The sequence below is a fragment of the Macaca nemestrina genome, chromosome 1 (assembly GCF_043159975.1).
Source record: "Macaca nemestrina isolate mMacNem1 chromosome 1, mMacNem.hap1, whole genome shotgun sequence".
In the NCBI taxonomy this organism is placed as follows: Eukaryota; Metazoa; Chordata; class Mammalia; order Primates; family Cercopithecidae; genus Macaca; species Macaca nemestrina.
In genome coordinates, this window is record NC_092125.1 from 183,111,696 (window position 1) to 183,128,925 (window position 17,230).

Here is a 17,230-nt window from a genome sequence, read left to right on the forward strand (position 1 = left end):
TTATTATGTGGCTGTTAGGAAAGCTATGTATTAACTTGTTAGTTCTTGAAGCAGACCTGTATACATTAAAATGTGTCAGTTGCTGTTCTTAAAGAAAACTGATTTTCTATTTTATTTTATTTTATTATTTTATTTTATTTTATTTTTGAGACAGGGGTCTTGCTCTGGTGCCTAGGCTGGAATGCAGTGGCACAGTCTCAGCTTACTGCAGCCTCAACCTGCTAGGCTCAAGCAGTCCTCCCACCTCAGCCTCCCAAGTAGCCAGGACTACAGGTGCACACCACCACATCCAGCTAATTTTTGTATATTTTTGTAGAGATAGGGTCTCATCATCTTGCCAAGGCTGGTCTCAAATTCCTGAGCTCATGCAATCTGTTCACCTCCGCCTCCCAAAGTGCTGAGATTACAGGTATAAGCCACTGTGCCTGACCAATTTTCTTTTTAAATTTCAATAGATTTAGGGGTACAAGTGGTTTTTAGTCACATGGATGAATTGTATAGTGTTGAAATCTGGGTTTTTAGTATACCTGTCTTTCAAATAATGTACATTGTACCCAATAGGTAATTTTTCATTCCTTACCTCCTTCCTACTTTCCCCCATCTGAGTCTTCAGTGTCCATTATACCTCTCTATAGGCCCCTGCATAACCATAGTTAGCTTCCACTTGTAAGTGAGAACATGATGACCTCCAGTTTCATCCAAGTTGTTGCAGAAGACCTTATTCTTGTTTTATAGCTGAGTTGTATTCCATTATATATACACACACTATATATATACACACACACACACAGTATATATAATATATACACATACCATATATATACACACACCATGTATCTATACACATACCATACGTATACATACCACTTTTTTTTTTTTTTTTTTTTTGAGATGAAGTCTCGCTGTGTCGCCCAGGCTGGAGTGCAGTGGTGCAATCTCGGCTCACTGCAAGCTCCGCCTCCTGGGTTCATGCCATTCTCCTGCCTCAGCCTCCCGAGTAGCTGGGACTACAGGCGCCCACCACCACGCCCGGCTAATTTTTTGTATTTTTTTGGAGACGGGTTTTCACCATGGTCTTCATCTCCTGACCTCGTGATCCGCTCACCTCGGCCTCCCAAAGTACTGGGATTACAGGTGTGAGCCACCGCGCCCGGCCATTACCACATTTTCTTTATCCAGTCATTGGTTAATGGGTACTTAGGTTGGTTCCATATCTTAACCATTGTGAATTGTGCTGCAATAAACATATGCATGCAGGTATCTTTTTGATATGACCTTTTTTTCCTTTGGGTACTCAGTAGTGGGATCGCTGGATCGAATGGTAGATCTACTTTTAGTTCTTAGAGGAATCTGAATACTGTTTTTCATAATTTACATTCCCACCAACAGTGTATGAGAGTTCCTTTTCACTGCATCTGTGTCAACATCTGTTATTCTTTGACTTTTTAATAATGGCTGTTCTGACTGGTGTAAGGTGGTATCTTGTGGTTTTAATTTGCATTTCCCTATGATTAGGGATATTGAGCATTATTTCATGTTTATTGGCCATTTGTATATCTTCTTTTGAAAAATGTCTGTTCATGTTGTTTCTCCACTTTTTAATGGGATTTTTTTTTCTGAATGACTTGTTTGAGTTCCTTGTAGATTCTTGATAATAATCCTTTGTCAGATGTATTTTCTCCCATTCTTTTGCTATGCAGAAGCTTTTTAGAAACTTTTGGGTTTTATTTTGGAGCATGTGTGTGTGTCAGGGTCCTGGGGTGTGTGTGTGTGTGTCTCAGTCTGTCACCCGTGCTGGAGTGCAGTGGCACAATCTCGACTCACTGCAACCTCGACCACCTGGGCTCAAGTGATCCTCTCACTTCAGCCTCCTGACTGAAGTAGCTGAGACTACAGGCTCATGCCACCATACCTAGCTAATTCGTTTTGTACTAGTATTTTATTTTTTTTTATTTTTTGTAGAGACAGGTTTCACCATGTTGCTCAGGCTGGTCTCCTGGGCTCATAGAAAGTACAATTTTCAATACAACTGTTTTCTCATTGTTTATGCAGACAGACAGATGTCAGTCATCATAGAATGTAGAGCAATTAAGAAGTAAGGCTCAGTCAGGCTGGAAATATGAAAAACAAGATGATATTAGACAAGTAGTGTAACATTTCCAGATCTTTTTCATCCATAAAAGAGGGTGACTCACCTATTTGACCTGAGACCTTTGTCTGTAATATTCTGACTTGGATACAATTGTTTTCAGTAGAAAAATGTGAGGTAAGCAAGGGTTCATTTGAAAAATAAATTTTGGTGAAGTTCGATATAATATATCAGATTATAGCATAAGCATGCTACCCTTACCAGTTTGTGATAATCTGATCAGAGTGATTTTAGTGAGGTGTAGTGAAGAAGACGACAGTAATTTTCTACCTCTTTCGTTTTGTAACAAGGAATATCTGTTAAAAGTTTATCAGTAGCTAAAAGCAAGACTATCGTACTGCTTTTTAAAAATCCAAACTACATAATGACAACTACAACAATTAATTAAGTACCTTCTTAATTAATTATATTGTCAGACACTATATAAATGTGTGAATTTAACTCTCTCTCTCTGTCTCTCTCTCTCTCTCTCTCTCTCTATACATATATATATATATATATAATTTAATCTTTTCCACAATTCTGCAGGGTAAATAGCAAGATCCCATCTCACATATGAGGAAACTGTGTCTCAGAGAGGTTCTGTGAGGTCACTGCAATGGCTATACCAGATATGAATCTCAATGCTACCTGTGCTTTTCTACCACGTAATGTTTTTTTTCCCATGATCTTGCCATGCTGAATGATTCAGCAACAGAAATGTATTAGATAACCATCTAGTGTGCCAAGTCCTGCAGGAGGTATAACGGAAGTCCATGGACCTTTTGGTCAAGGAACAAATAAACGTGAAATTCACCCAATCTTAGCGTTAGGGTTTAGACATGTCCTTAGCAGTACAACTTGTGGCCACTCAGGCCTTTTTTTCTATAACATGCTTAGCTGATGTTGCTCCAGCCTGTGCTTAAATATTGCCAAGACAAGGAAATGAAAGCTTCAAAAGATAGCTTTTTTTTTTTTTTTTTTTTTTTTTTTTAGCTGCTCTAAAAACTGGAAATGTCTTTACTAAAATGCTTCTTCTATAGAGAACTTCTACAACTTTATCCTTTTTGGTTCTGGTTTTGCAGTTACCTGATATAAGCCTAACTTCTCTATTGCGTTATAACAGCCTCTTATCAATGTAACCCTAGCTCTCATTAGTCCTATTTTCCCTGCCTCTTCCTACCAAATATAATTAGTTCTTTTCACTGTTCTTCATACGATAGTGTGTCTAGGCTCAGCCCCTTCTGAAGGTGCCAGGATCAAGCATAGTGCTCTAGAGGAGGTTTGTCTGGTGCTATGCACAGTTCTATTCTGAAATTTTATTGTGGGCTTCTGTTGAACTCAGGGAATCAACTAAAACCCCATTGTTGTTTTCCAACTTGAGTTGATGCTAAACCAGATTTCTGCCATTCTTTACTAATGCAGTTGATTGACAAGATTGTTTGGGGTTCAGATTCTGTCTGTTGACCTTCACAAGTTTTATCACCCATAAATGAGTCTTAAGTCCTTATCATCTATACTCCTGTCATCATTCTTGATAATCCTCTCGGTTCCTAGACATGTTCTCCAGAAAATTTTTCTTCTTCCTTGTATTTACATTTAGATGAGTCACTAATAGAAACTATATCACCTCATATATTTTGATTTCAAACATCTGGCTCTGATCACCACTTCCTACCACTCCTATTTATTTGTTCAAGTATCACTGGTCCTAAAGACTTTTTTTATCTCCTCATGCCTTCCAATCTGTTGATCTTTCTCACATCCCATCTGTGCTTTCCTATATCCAATTTTCATATTCCTCATCCTATTTAGACTTTGAGGTTCATCATTATAATTTCCTTGTGATACTTTAAACTGTTTGTTACACTCATTTTGTTGGACCCACCTGTTCACCTTCCGTATTGCAGTTGAACACAGCTAGAGAAAGTCACACTGTCTTTTCTCTTCTCTTCTCCTTTTTCTTTTTCTCTTTTAAATAAACACAAGCTTCACATAAGCACACAATAATGCTGGGCAAGCCTACTGGGATTTGGGATTCTCTAGTTAGTTTTCTTTGCCTGAATGAGATATCTAGTTCTTACTACTCTTCATTCCCCACATATATCATTTCCCTCTCTACCTCCCCTTCCCAGCTTCCCCCACTAGTTGCTTGAGAATAAAAGAAGTTATCAGAAAGACAGAAATTAGCCCATTTTTCTGTCCTGTCTATATATCCTTCAGAAAGGTCTGATTAACCTTTCTAGAGAAGGCTTCACCATCATTCTTTTTCATAGCACCCTCCTAGAACTTTCCATAATAAGCCATTACTTTTGCTTACTTTAAAATTTGTTTTATATTTCTTCCAATGAATATAAGCTTTATAAGGATAAGAGTTATATCAATCTTTTCCACTTTTGTTTCTTATTAAAATGCTAAATAATTATTTGTTTATGTTATAAGAATTTAGAACATCATGATGATTAAGAATATAGATGAGCTTTGGATTTATTCAGACCAGGATTGGAATTGTAGTTATGCCACTAGGCCACCATAATGACTGTGGGTGAGTTGCTTAAACCCTCTAGCTATAGTTTTTTGTTTGTTTGTTTTGTTGTTGTTGTTGTTGTTGTTTTGAAACAGAGTCTCACTCTGTTGCCCGATCTGGACTGCAGTGGCACAATCTCAGCTCACTGCAACCTCCACCTCCCAGGTTCAAGTGATTCTCCTGCCTCAGCTTCCTGAGTAGCTGGAACTACAAACTCACGCTACCATGCCTGGCTAATTTTTTTGTATTTTTAGTAGAGACGGGGTTTCACCATGTTGGCCAGGCTGGTCTCAAACTCCTGACCTCAGGTGATCCGCCCACATTGGCAACCCAAAGTGCTGGGATTACGAGCATGAGCCACCGCACCTGGCCTGCAGTTGTCATACCATGAAATGGAAATAAAACTACATTCCTCAGAGAGTTATTAGAATTAAATGGGATGATTGATTTTAAAGTCTGGTACAGAGTAAGTGCTCAGTGCATTTATCTACATGTAAATATTTTATTTGTCTCAGATATTTATGAAAATGTTAACAGGACAAAGCCAGCTAGTAAACTATTTGAGACTAGTCTCAATTTGGTAGCATTCTATAGATTCAATTTCCTGATGACAAATGAACTTATCTACCTTATCCTGTATTTCTAAATCTTATCTAAAGGATCTTTTGGAACACCTTTTATATGCCTTACTGAAATCCAGATAGTCAGAACTTATGGAATGCTGGTGCATTCTCAGTCTAGGAAACTCTCAGTTAGTTTTGGGAATAGTGTGTTCCTAATGGCCTGTGCTGCCTGCCGTTCATCACTACTGTATTCTAATTATTCATAAACCATCTTTCTAAGTGAATTTTTAAAGTTGTATAGGGTACTGTGAGCAAGTTTACTGGTTTATACATTTTAAAATCATGGTATTTACATGTTTTTAAGGACACAGATTCCTCATGATAGTTATTTCATTATCATTCATTTTAGCTTTTTACTGTCTCATTCATTCTACCATCTATTCATTTCTTTATCCAAAAAAGTATTTATTAAGATGTGTACCATATGTGTACCATATACTGTGTACTATATACCATTAAACTGTGTACCATTACTGTGTGCCATATAGTGTGCTTGAATTGGGAAAATTCTTGCTCCTCTTATATTCTCTCTGTATATATGTCTGGGGTTTTTTTCCATTTAGCATTTACAGTTTGCTTCCTTTAAAAAATTGATACAATCTCTATACATAATCTCATAATCTCTGTACATACAATATAAAATAGGAAAATAAAAAATAAAATTAGATGTAAACCAGTTAAAAGTAGCAAATAGATATATTTATAAGAACCTGAGTTGAAGTTTAGCTCTAGAATTCCAGTAGGTAAAGGAGAGAAAGGAAATGTCATAGGCGTATAATCAGTTTTTCATCTGTCCATTCCATATATATATATTGTATTTCTCTTATGTGCCAGATCATACACCTGAGAGCATTTACATTTTATCATTTACAGTTCTCATATGACATATGGAATCATAATAGTTCTTCTCAAGATTTCCTGACACTGAAGTCAAGGGAGAATTTTGTTGCATGATTTTATTTGAGAGTCCATAGGAAAAGTAATAGACAATGAACTTATGTTGTTTTGCAGAAGACAGATTATTTTAAATAGATTTTTAAAATATAAATCCCCTGTAAAAGCAGAGAGCTTTGTATTTAATCTTTTTTTCAGTAATGATAATTCTTTAGGGAGTTTAGGTGATGTGATCCTTAAATACTCCTTTTTGATTACCTAACTCATAACAGATATAAAGTTTAGAGGAAAAGCCTACACAGTCAACCTGTCTATTCAACTCTTGTGTTAAACATCAGCTGTCTCAAGTGAGCCATAATAAATGCTCGGTTACAATCAGCTCTTGCTTGAAAGCTTTGATGAGTGACTAAGATGCCAATATTCTGTTTTCCTGGTCACTTATCTGTTAAAGACTTTCCTCCTGTGGGTGAGATTGCAACTGAAGCACTCCTACATTTTTTTTTTTTTTTTTTTTTGAGCCGGAGTCTCGCTCAGTCGCCCAGGCTGGAGTGCAGTGGCGGATCTCGACTCACTGCAGGCTCCGCCTCCCGGGTTCACGCCGTTCTCCTGCCTCAGACTCCCAAGTGGCTGGGACTACAGGCGCCTGCCACCACGACCGGCTAATTTTTTTGTATTTTTAGTAAAGACGGGGTTTCACTGCGTTAGCCAGAATGGTCTTGATCTCCTGACCTCATGATCCGCCCGCCTTGGCCTCCCAAAGTGCTGGGATTACAGGCGTGAGCCACGGCGCCCAGCCATGCACTCCCACATTTTTATATCCACTAGGGTGATAGTTGTTTTCAAATACATAAGGACATTATGTGTAAATGTCAAGGTTCCAAGAGAAACCAACCAACGATGAAATAAATGATGCTGAAACATTTTATATAATGATAAAATCATGAAGTGTCCAAATTTGGCTGGGCGCAGTGGCTCATGCCTATAATCCCAGTTACTTAAAAGGATCCATTGAACCCAGGAGTTTGTGACCAGGCTGGGCAATATAACAAGACTGTGTCTCTTATTTTTATTTTTATTTATTTATTTATTTTGAGATGGAGTCTCGCTTTGTCACCCAGGCTAAAGTGCAATAGTGGGATCTCAGCTCACTGTAACCCCCACCTCCCCGGTTCAAGCAATTCTCCTGTCTCAGCCTCCCGAGTAAGTGGGATTACAGGCGCCCACCATCCTGCCCGGCTACTTTATGTATTTTTAGTAGAGATGGGGTTTCACGGTGTTGGCCAGGCTGGTCTTGAATTGACCTCGTGATCCGCCCACATCAGCCTCCCAAAGTCCTGGGATTACAGTCGTGAGCCACCATGCCCAGCCTTAAATTTTGTTTTTTTAAAACTTAGCTGGGCACGGTGGTGCATGCCTGTAGTAGTCCCAGCTACTCGGGAGGCTGAAGCAGAAGGATCACTTGAGCCCAGGAGTTCAAGCCTTCAGTGAGCTATGATCATGCCACTGCACTCCAGCCTGGGCAACAGAGTGAGACCCCATCCCTTTAAAAAAATCCAAAAACGAAAACAAAAACAAAGTCTCTAAATTTGGCAGCTAGAAAAAATTAGAGAACATGACAATGTTAAATATATAGATAGATTTAAAGTAGAGATACATATACTTTAAATCTCTGCTCTGAATAGGACATTATCTTACAATGATGTTGGTGCATATTCTAGAAGTTATGCAGCAGTATAATACAGTGGCAAGCATGGTGTAAAGAATAACTTCCTGTTTAGTGATCTGAGTCTGAGATTGGTGCTGTAACTTATTTTAGGAAACATTTCACCATATCCTTAATTTGGAGAGATGGGAGTGGAAAAACCAATTTTGACTCTGAAGCACACAAAAAGAAAGAAAAAGTAGTAGTATTTATTAATCCACAGACCAATTCCAAGAGTAGGTATCATCTTCATTTTATAGATGAGAAAGCTGAGGCCCTTAAATTATCCAAAGAAACAGCTAATTTACAAAATCAGATTTGTTCAACTCCATAGTCTTTGTTCTTCCCACAATACTGTGCTGCTTGCAGTAATTCCTAATTTCTCTAATATATTAATATTTGGATATTTTACACCTTTTCTAAGTCACATTTTCAGTCAGTGGGTGGAGACAGGATGAAATTATATAAAAAGTGCACTTTGCTAAAAATCAGACAGTAAGTTTAGAATCATATACTTGTGGACCAATACCTGCTTATTTTGAGGGTTCAAGTGACCTGTGAGGTGGAAACACAGTGAAAAGGGCCCTGAAACTTAATTATTCACACTGACTATCTTTGAATTAAACTGATTTCAAAAGTAGTTGGAAGAGAAAAAGGAAGATTGTACAATCAACATTGTCATAGTGAAGATAAAGGTTATTGAAGCATGAATTGGCCCCTTCATGCAACAAATATAGTAGGTGCTAGGAATGCAGAGGTGAGTAAGTGATGGTTGTTCTACTAGCCGTCCTAGGAGTTGCACAGTACATCATCAAGTTCTCCCTGACTTCTAAGCACCCATTCCTTTTTCTGATTTTCCCCAGCACTTCATCTGAACCACTAAATCTAGACCCCAGTAATATACTAGATTACATTTACTGTTTGGAGGCCTTGATTTAAAGACAAAAACCATGTCTTATCTCATCATGTATTTGGTGGGCCCTCACAAATATTTATTTATTGATAAAAGACAAAACACAGAAGAAATGTTATATGGCATTAAACATAAATTGGCTCTCTTATTCACGCCCTGGAAAATGAATCTTTTCTTTACATTACTACAGAAGAAATTTCTACATTTGGTAAGAGATTGAATTAGATGTTCTCTATTATCCCTCCTAAGAGTCTAGGATCAACACTTGAGAAAAAGTAAATACCCTTTTTATTAAGAAATTTTCAAGTTCTTAAAATAAATGTTTATGTTCTTAGTGGTAAGAAAAAGCCAATTATTATTTATGATTGTTGTTCCTCAAAAAAATTAGGATAAATTAGTCTCCTATAGATTAGCTATACATTGTTATTAAACTTTCAGTGCCTCAAAGTCTTTTGCATTTGAGTGATTTATAGATGGAAACAAAGAGAAAGATTAAGAAATTACATGGCTTTTGCTGGGCTCGGTGGCTTACACCTGTAATCCCAGCACTTTGGGAGGCTGAGGCATGCGGATCACCTGAGGTCAGGAGTTCGAGACCAGTCTGACCAACATGGACAAACTCTGTCTCTACTAAAAATACAAAATTAGCCGGGCGTGGTGGCACATGCCTGTAATCCCAGCTACTCGGGAGGCTGAGGCGGAAGAATCACTTAAACCTGGAAGGTGGAGGTTGAGGTGAGCCGAGATCACAACATTGCACTACAGCCTGGGCAACAAGAGCAAAACTCCATCTCAAAAAGAAAAAAAAAAAAAAAAAAAATTACATGGCTTTTTAAAAGTCTACTAATCTATTGAGATAATTTAACAGTTTACTATTACAGGAAGCCTCAGGCAGATGAGATATGCTTTTTTAAGTTACATTCTCCCAAAATCTCATCCTGTGTTTTCTTAAAATTACCTTTGGTTTGTGTTCTCCAACATGCATACAATATGTGCATTTGCATGGCGAGGCATTATACTGTCCATTTAGAAAAAAATTTGAGGTCGGGGTGTAGTGGCTCATGCCTGTAATGCCAGCACTTTGGGAGGCTGAGGCCAGTGGATTGCTTGAGCCCATGAGTTCAAGACGAGTCTGGGCAATGCAGTGAAACCCATCTCTACAAAAAAAATACAAAAATTATCTGGGCATGGTGGCGCTTACCTGTAGTCCCAGCTACTTCAAAGGCTGAGGTAGGAGGATCACTTGAGCCCGCAAGGCAGAGGTTGCAGTGAGCCAAGATCACACCACTGCAAAAAAGATAGATTTGAACAGAAAACTCATATAAAATAGAAAAATGTGATTAACAATGTTAAAGGTTTGGGATTACATGCAGTTTTTCTTCATGTAAGGGACTTGCTCTTTTACCAGTTTTATGATTGGCTAACACATTCACATTAATCAAAATTCAAAAGCATAAAAAGGTATCTAGTAAAAAGTCTCCTTCTTAACCCCGTATCTATGTGACCCTCACCAGAGGCAATGTCCTTGTTTATCCATCCAGAGGTTTATTTTGTATATAAACAAATTAATGGCCGGGCTCAGTGGCTCACGCCTGTAATCTCAGCACTTTGGGAGGCTGAGGGAGGCGGATCACAAGGTCAGGAGTTCAAGACCAACCTGACTAACATGGTGAAACCCCGTCTCTACTAAAAATACAAAAATTAGCCAGATGTGGTTGCGCGTGCCTGTAATCCCAGCTACGCAGGTAGCTGAGGCAGGAGAATCTTTTGAACCCAGGAGGCGAAGGTTGCAGTGAGCCACGATTGCACCACTGTACTCCAGCCTGGGCGACAGAGCGAGACTGTCTCACAAAAAAAAAAAAAAAAAAAAAGAAACCAAATTAATATATATTTATTTTTCCCCAGTTTTACACAAATGGTAAACACAATTTAATACCTTCCTTTTATCACTAACATTACTTCATAAAGATATTCCATATCAGTTAATAAAGAAATCTATTTAATGGCTACATAGTATCTCTTTAAATTCCATAATATACTGTAATTTTATTTAACCAAGATTGATTGATTTAGACACAGCGTCTCACTCTGTTGCCCAGGCTGGAGGGCAGTGACATGATCATGGCTCACTGTAACCTCAAACTCCTGGCCTCAAGCGATCCTTCTGCCCTAGCCTCCCAAGTAGCTGGGACTATAGGCATATGCCACCATGCCAGCTGATTTTTTTATTTTTTGTAGAGGCAGGTCTCGCTTTGTTATCCAGGTTGGTCTTCAGCTCCTGGGCTTAAGCAATTTCCTCCCCCCACCTTGGCCTCCCACAGTGCTGGGATTACTGGTGTGAGCTACTGCATCCAATTATTGATGGATTACACCCAGTATTCTGTTACAAACATCCAGTAACTGTGTACATAGGTGATTTCCACATGAAAATACATCTATAGACTAAATGCTTAGTTAAGAGTATGTATGCATTTATAATTTTAATTGGCAAATTTCCCATGAAGGAATTGTATCAATTTCACTTATACTAACAGTGTATAGTAGTGGCTTTTTCCTGGTTTTACTGTAACCTTGCCAAAGCCAGTTTTGTTTTTTTTTTCTTTACTAATCTGACAGGTGAAAAAAATTTTTTTTTCTTTTTTCTTTTTTTTAAATATAGCTTTAGGCAGTCATGGTGGCTCACACCTGTATAATCCCAGCAATTTGGGAGGCTGAGGCGGGTGGATCACTTGAGATCAGGAGTTCAAGACCAGCCTGGCCAACATGGTGAAACCCCATCTCTACTAAAAATACAAAAATTAGCCAGGCATGGTGGCATGTGCCTATAATCTCAGCTACTTGGGAGGCTGAGGCAGGAGAATCACTCGGGAGGCAGAGGTTGCAGTAAGCCAAGATGGCGTCACTACCCTCCAGCCTGGGTGACAGAGCAAGACTCCATCTCCATCTCGAATATATATATGTAGCTATTAGGAGCAAATTCATTATGTGTAATTTTGCATATCTTTTTAACGTACTTATGTGCTATTACTGTGTCCATTTCTAGAAACTTTCTTTATATATTTTTTATCTTTTACTTACTAGTTTGTAAGAATTTTATATATAATGAGTAAATGAGCTGCTTTTTTGTGGTTTGGAATTCAGAAAATTTCCCCATTTGTTATTTATCTTTTGGCCTAGTTATGGTGTTTTTGTTTTTGTTTTTTTCTGTGGTGGATGTGTGTGTGTTTTACCATGTAAGTTTAGTAAAACTCATCAATTTTTGTCTTTTATGTTTCACTCTGCTCCAGCCATAGTAACCTCCTTGTTACCTTTCAAATATGCTAGATACTTTCCGACTTCAAGGTCTTTTATTTGCCATTCTCTACACCTGAAATTCTCTTCCCTGAGATAAATATTTCATTTCCTCCTTCACCTCTTTAGAGTCTGATCAAATGTCAGCGTTTCGTTGAGACTTTCCCTGACCACTCTATTTTATATTACAACTTCCCCTTCCCTGCTTTGTTTTCCCTCCATCACATGGAGCTCACAGACTGTTGAGGTATTTATTAGTATTTTTTCAGATCAGATTGGAGTTTACCCATACAAATGAAGCGAGTGGGAATGAATATTTTTAAAGTGGTTGCCTCAGGAGACTAGACCCTTGGTCCAGTGAAGCTATCATTACCCAAAACATTTTTATGATGACTTCTTTTAAGAACTGCCTTGAGAGACAGATTAAAGTCTTACAAAGAAAGTCCTGTGTCCAGAAAGCAATGTGTCTCAAAGTGTGGCCATTAATCACTTGTATCAAAATTACCTGGGGTGGGGTTGGAGACCTATTTTGTTTCCTGAACCTTACCCCAAATCTGTTGAATCACCTTCTCTGGGGGAATGGGGCTGAGGAACTTGCCTTTTAAGTAAATTCCCTAGGTGATTTATAGGCCACTAAAGGTTGAGGATCACGACCGTCACCTTTAGTTTCCCCTAGCTTAGTCATACACTCTGTTTTCCTAACTTAGTTTAGTTTAAACCAAAGATTTGGGACTATGCAATGGTTTGAGTGTCCCCACCAAAACTCATATGGGAACCTTAATTCCTAGTGTGGAAATGTTGGGAGGTGCAACCTTTAAGAGGTGGAGCCTAATGGGAGATGTCTGGGTCATGGACCCACCATGTCCTTGGCTGTTCTCATGGTAGTGGGTTCTCCCTCTTGTTCTCATTAAGCTAGTTTAGTAATCCCAGGAATGGGTTTCTTCCCAGGAGAGCAAGTTGTTATAAAAGGAGGATGTCCTTTCCACATGGGTCCACTTCCCCCTTGACCTTTCGCCATGTTATGATTAAATATAAATGTATTTAAAAGGAAATAGTGATTTTAGTTTTGTATCCAGTTGTAAATGTTTAAAATTTTGTGGTATTGCACAAATGTAGCATCTATAATGTCTTATTTTCTAAATATTGATACCTGCCCATTCATTTTCTGAATGAAAAAAAACAGTGACAGTGTTTGTTTAGTCAACAAATCTTTGCTACCATATCTTCCTGTGCAAAATAAAGTCTCTTAGTGCTGGCCTGTAGGTATAAACTGTCATTTTTAATCCTAAAAGAAATGATGATAAAAGTGTTAAATATTATTATGCATTTAATAATAGTAAAATAGCGACCAATTTTAAGGGCCTACCATATTTTAGGCACAAGTCCAAGTGTTTTCTGTATCTTATTTTGTCCTTACAAGAAGACAAGTGTTTTAAAGGTAAGTGTTATTCCCACTTTATACCTGAGGCTCCTTTAAACTCATGGGAATCACACTGAAATGTAGTAATCAGGAACCCTTAAATAGAGTAGTTGACAGTTTTGTGCCTTCTAATTTTTATCAAATATTCTTCCTTTTACAGCACCTGGTATATGGTAGGTAGGCAGTGAGCATTTGTGGAATTTCACCTCCCTTCCCCTGAATTGCTAGGTTCCATTTAACATATATTTTATGTTACAGTACAGCTTGGTAAAAGTCAGTGACTTAGGTAATTATGACTTAAGTTGAAAGAAATTAAACAATACCCTGTTTTGAATTTAAACAAGATTACTTTTTGCCATATCTGATTTATTAGTAATCCTGGTTTCCATTAACAAGATAGAAATATCTATGCTTCAGCAATGAAAAATTTTACAAGTGATTAATATATGCTAACCATCAGATATTCTGTTTATATTTCTCTCCAAACTTTAAATTAAAACCATTTTGTCTTATCTTACCAGTTTTCTAATAGCAAGAACTGGAAAATATAAAAGTATATCTGACTTATGATTAACTATTTCGTTTCACTCATTGCCTCAACCGTTCCTTCTTCCTTCTCTTCCTTCTTCCCTTGTATCATTCCTTTATTCGTTGTCTTTTCAAATTTGTAATTTTAGCATTTGGCCTTGGGTTGATTTGGCAACTTGTTAGTCCTGTCCTCAAATGTTATATGATGGGTAGGCTGTTTGATTTATTCAGAAATTTTATTATTTAAAAACAGAGCCATTTCCCTTTGTTATAGAATGGTTTGCCCTTGCTTCCCCACTTTGGGTTTGAGATTGCAGGAATTTACTTGTGGAAACCATTTATCCCTTCATGACTTCTAACTCTGATGAATGCCATGTGCAGTTGGTTGACAGCTTTGGCCCTGCCACTGGATGCACTGGTACACTTTTATCTCTTCAAAAGGAAGAAAATACCACAATTATGAGAACCACACATTTTCTCTTAAAATGACTGGTTTTTCCCCCGTCCATTTTCCTTCTAATGTTGTGAACTGAATTTTTTGCTGCTGGTAGTGTGTTATGAATGGTAGCCCTGTGCATGAATGATCTTGGCAGGGAGAAGCAGAGTCTCCTAGCCATGAAAAAGATTTGACATCTGTGCTGTGAAGTACCACCTTCTTGTTAATTATAACGGAATGAACTGACAAGTAGGAATTTTTACAATTTCATACTGTCCATTGGCCCCACAGGCTCTTGATGATTGCAATTTGAAAATCTCAAACATAATTCATATTTTGGGAAGATTGATCAGATTAATTAAAATTTTAAGTCTCTCTTTGATTAGAATAAATTGTTGGTTAAGGCTACCATAAAGTGCAGCTGGCTGTGTGATCCCTGTGTATCTCCCAACTACTTCCAAAAAATTAGAGTGATTTTCCGATAACTTGTAGAAAATTGATCACTTTGTTGTTGTTTTTTTATAATTTATTGAATGGCTGTGTGCGTCGAGATCTGCACCTCAAATGTGCTTTGTATAGTGGTGAAAGTTTTGTTATATAATATTTTATACCCAATAAGATAACTGTATTTTCATAATTATTTTATCTTCTTGCTCATTTTCACAAAAAGAATATGGGAAGTACGCAATTTCCAGGCAAAATTATCTTGAGATGGAATTCTTAAAATCACTAAACTTGCCTGCTTTTCCCTTTTATTTCTATCTCTCTCTCTCCCCCTTTCCTTTCTTTCTTTCTTTTTTTTTTTTTTTTTTTTTCTTTTTGGTAGGTATCCTGTTTAGCTAGTACTTAATAGCACTTATGGACAGGTAATTTGTTATATCTGCTTAATTAATCCAATCAATGTGAAAGCAACAAGGACTTACTCCCTTTTGTGGGAAATGATGTTCCAACTTTTTTTTTTTTTTTTGACATCTTTTATTTTAGAGGTTGCCAATGATCAGGTCAGAGTCAAAACTGACTTAAAATATTTTAGAAAAAAAGCACAACAATATCCTAATTTTCTAGTCTCATGATCTGTACATCCCCATCGATGAGTTAAGCTATATGGGTGTGAAATTTGGCATAGAAGGTTAGGCTGCTTGAGCACCTTTTATCCCATCATAGTTGTGGAATGTGAGAATTTGAATTTTCATGGTGGCACTGAAATTGCCATGAGGTCTGGTTATTGCTCTTCTAAGTGTGTATTTAAACCTGCCTTCCAATGAACTTATTGCAATGGTGCTAACTTAACACTCTTGCCCACAGTTCTAGTTGCCCTTAACAGCACCTACTTTCTATAGTCAAAGCACAGATTTTTATGGAAGATTCAGTCTAAATTTCTGAGATGAATTTCTGTAGAGAGAAAATGTATTGGCTTTAAAAATTAAGAGGTTTGATTCTGTTTTGAATTTGGATATCAAATGAGTCTGAACGCATGACATTTTGATGCCGTTTGTCTTTTCAAATAGATTTACCTTCTAATGCATGTGATGACAGGACTTTGCTCATCAGCTAGAACATACATTTCAGAGGAGTTGTTACCTAAAATATTATCATAAGGCATAAGAAAACACACGATTTAAGTTGCCTTTCATGAACATAATTAAGAATTAATAAGCCAGTACCAGTGGCTAGTCCCCAGAATTTCCACTGTTTTGCCTTTTGTGACCTGTGTTATTAAAAGTCCATTATTTTTACAGACTTTATTAAATTGGATCTTATTAAAGCATTCTATATTTGCATTTGGTCTTTCATAATTCATTATTATTATGACATTTACTTTTTACCATCAGATCTGAAAACATATCATAAGCTACCCTTTTCTCTTGAAAGAAATGCTAATTTCAAACAGTCCTCTAATAGAAGAGAAAAGCTTTATCAGTTTTTTCATTTATTCCAGATCGTGTTAAGAATACTAATGCTAGACTTCAGTATGCTAATATCTTAGAGCTTTTTTTGGTCAAAAGCTTAGAATTATTATTTTTATCTCATGCTGAGTATGAAACTAGACGACCTGCTACTACTGGAGAAAACATAATTGTAAAGTACAGTTCTTGATTCTAAAGACTTATGAAAATGTTGCTAAAATCTGTTTTTTAGGATGATGCTAGTCTGTCTGTCTTTGTACAACACTGTATTATTCTATTTAACAAATTTTATCCTCTTGAAATCAATTTAGTTTGTTTTTCTCATAGTTTAAGGGTAGTGTTGTAGTGTTTAAGACTAAGAATCCTGCTGGGCACGGTGGCTCACACCTGTAATCCTAGTACTTTGGGAGACCAAGGCAGGTGGATCATGAGGTCAGGAGTTCAAGACCATCCTGGCCAAGATGGTGAAACCCCGTCTCTACTAAAAATACAAAAAAAAAAAATTAGCCAGGTGTGGTGGTGGGAGCTTGTAATCACAGCTACTCAGGAGGCTGAGGCAGAAAATGCTTGAACCTAGGAGGCAGGGGTTTCAGTGAGCTGAGATCACAACACTGCACTCCAGCCTGGGCGACAGAGAGAGACTCTATCTCAAAAAAAAAAAAAAAAAAAAAAAAAAGACGAAGAATCCTATGCTGTCAGCCCCAGACAGCATTTAGGGTATGCTTCCTGCTTTTCTATGTGATAATCACTTCTGTATCATGTCATATATGTTTGAAAACTCAATATAGCAAGATTTTACATACTGATATCAGGTAGGCTGTCTAATTTAACATAACTAACAACACAATGAGTTCTTTGTTG

At 37.4% G+C, this 17,230-nt stretch overlaps 1 protein-coding gene and 1 long non-coding RNA gene across 5 annotated transcripts in view; one reads left to right on the plus strand and one right to left on the minus strand.

The window, feature by feature from the left end:
• LOC105495028 (Fas associated factor 1) overlaps positions 1-17,230 on the plus strand; it is a 504,146-nt gene that overhangs the window by 392,469 nt on the left and 94,447 nt on the right. The window lies entirely within an intron of this gene.
• On the minus strand, positions 997-17,007 carry LOC139362348 (uncharacterized). Its single transcript, XR_011621106.1, has 3 exons — positions 15,977-17,007; positions 9,989-10,074; positions 997-2,111 (listed from the first exon to the last, which is right to left on the minus strand). It is a non-coding gene; the product is annotated as an uncharacterized lncRNA (long non-coding RNA).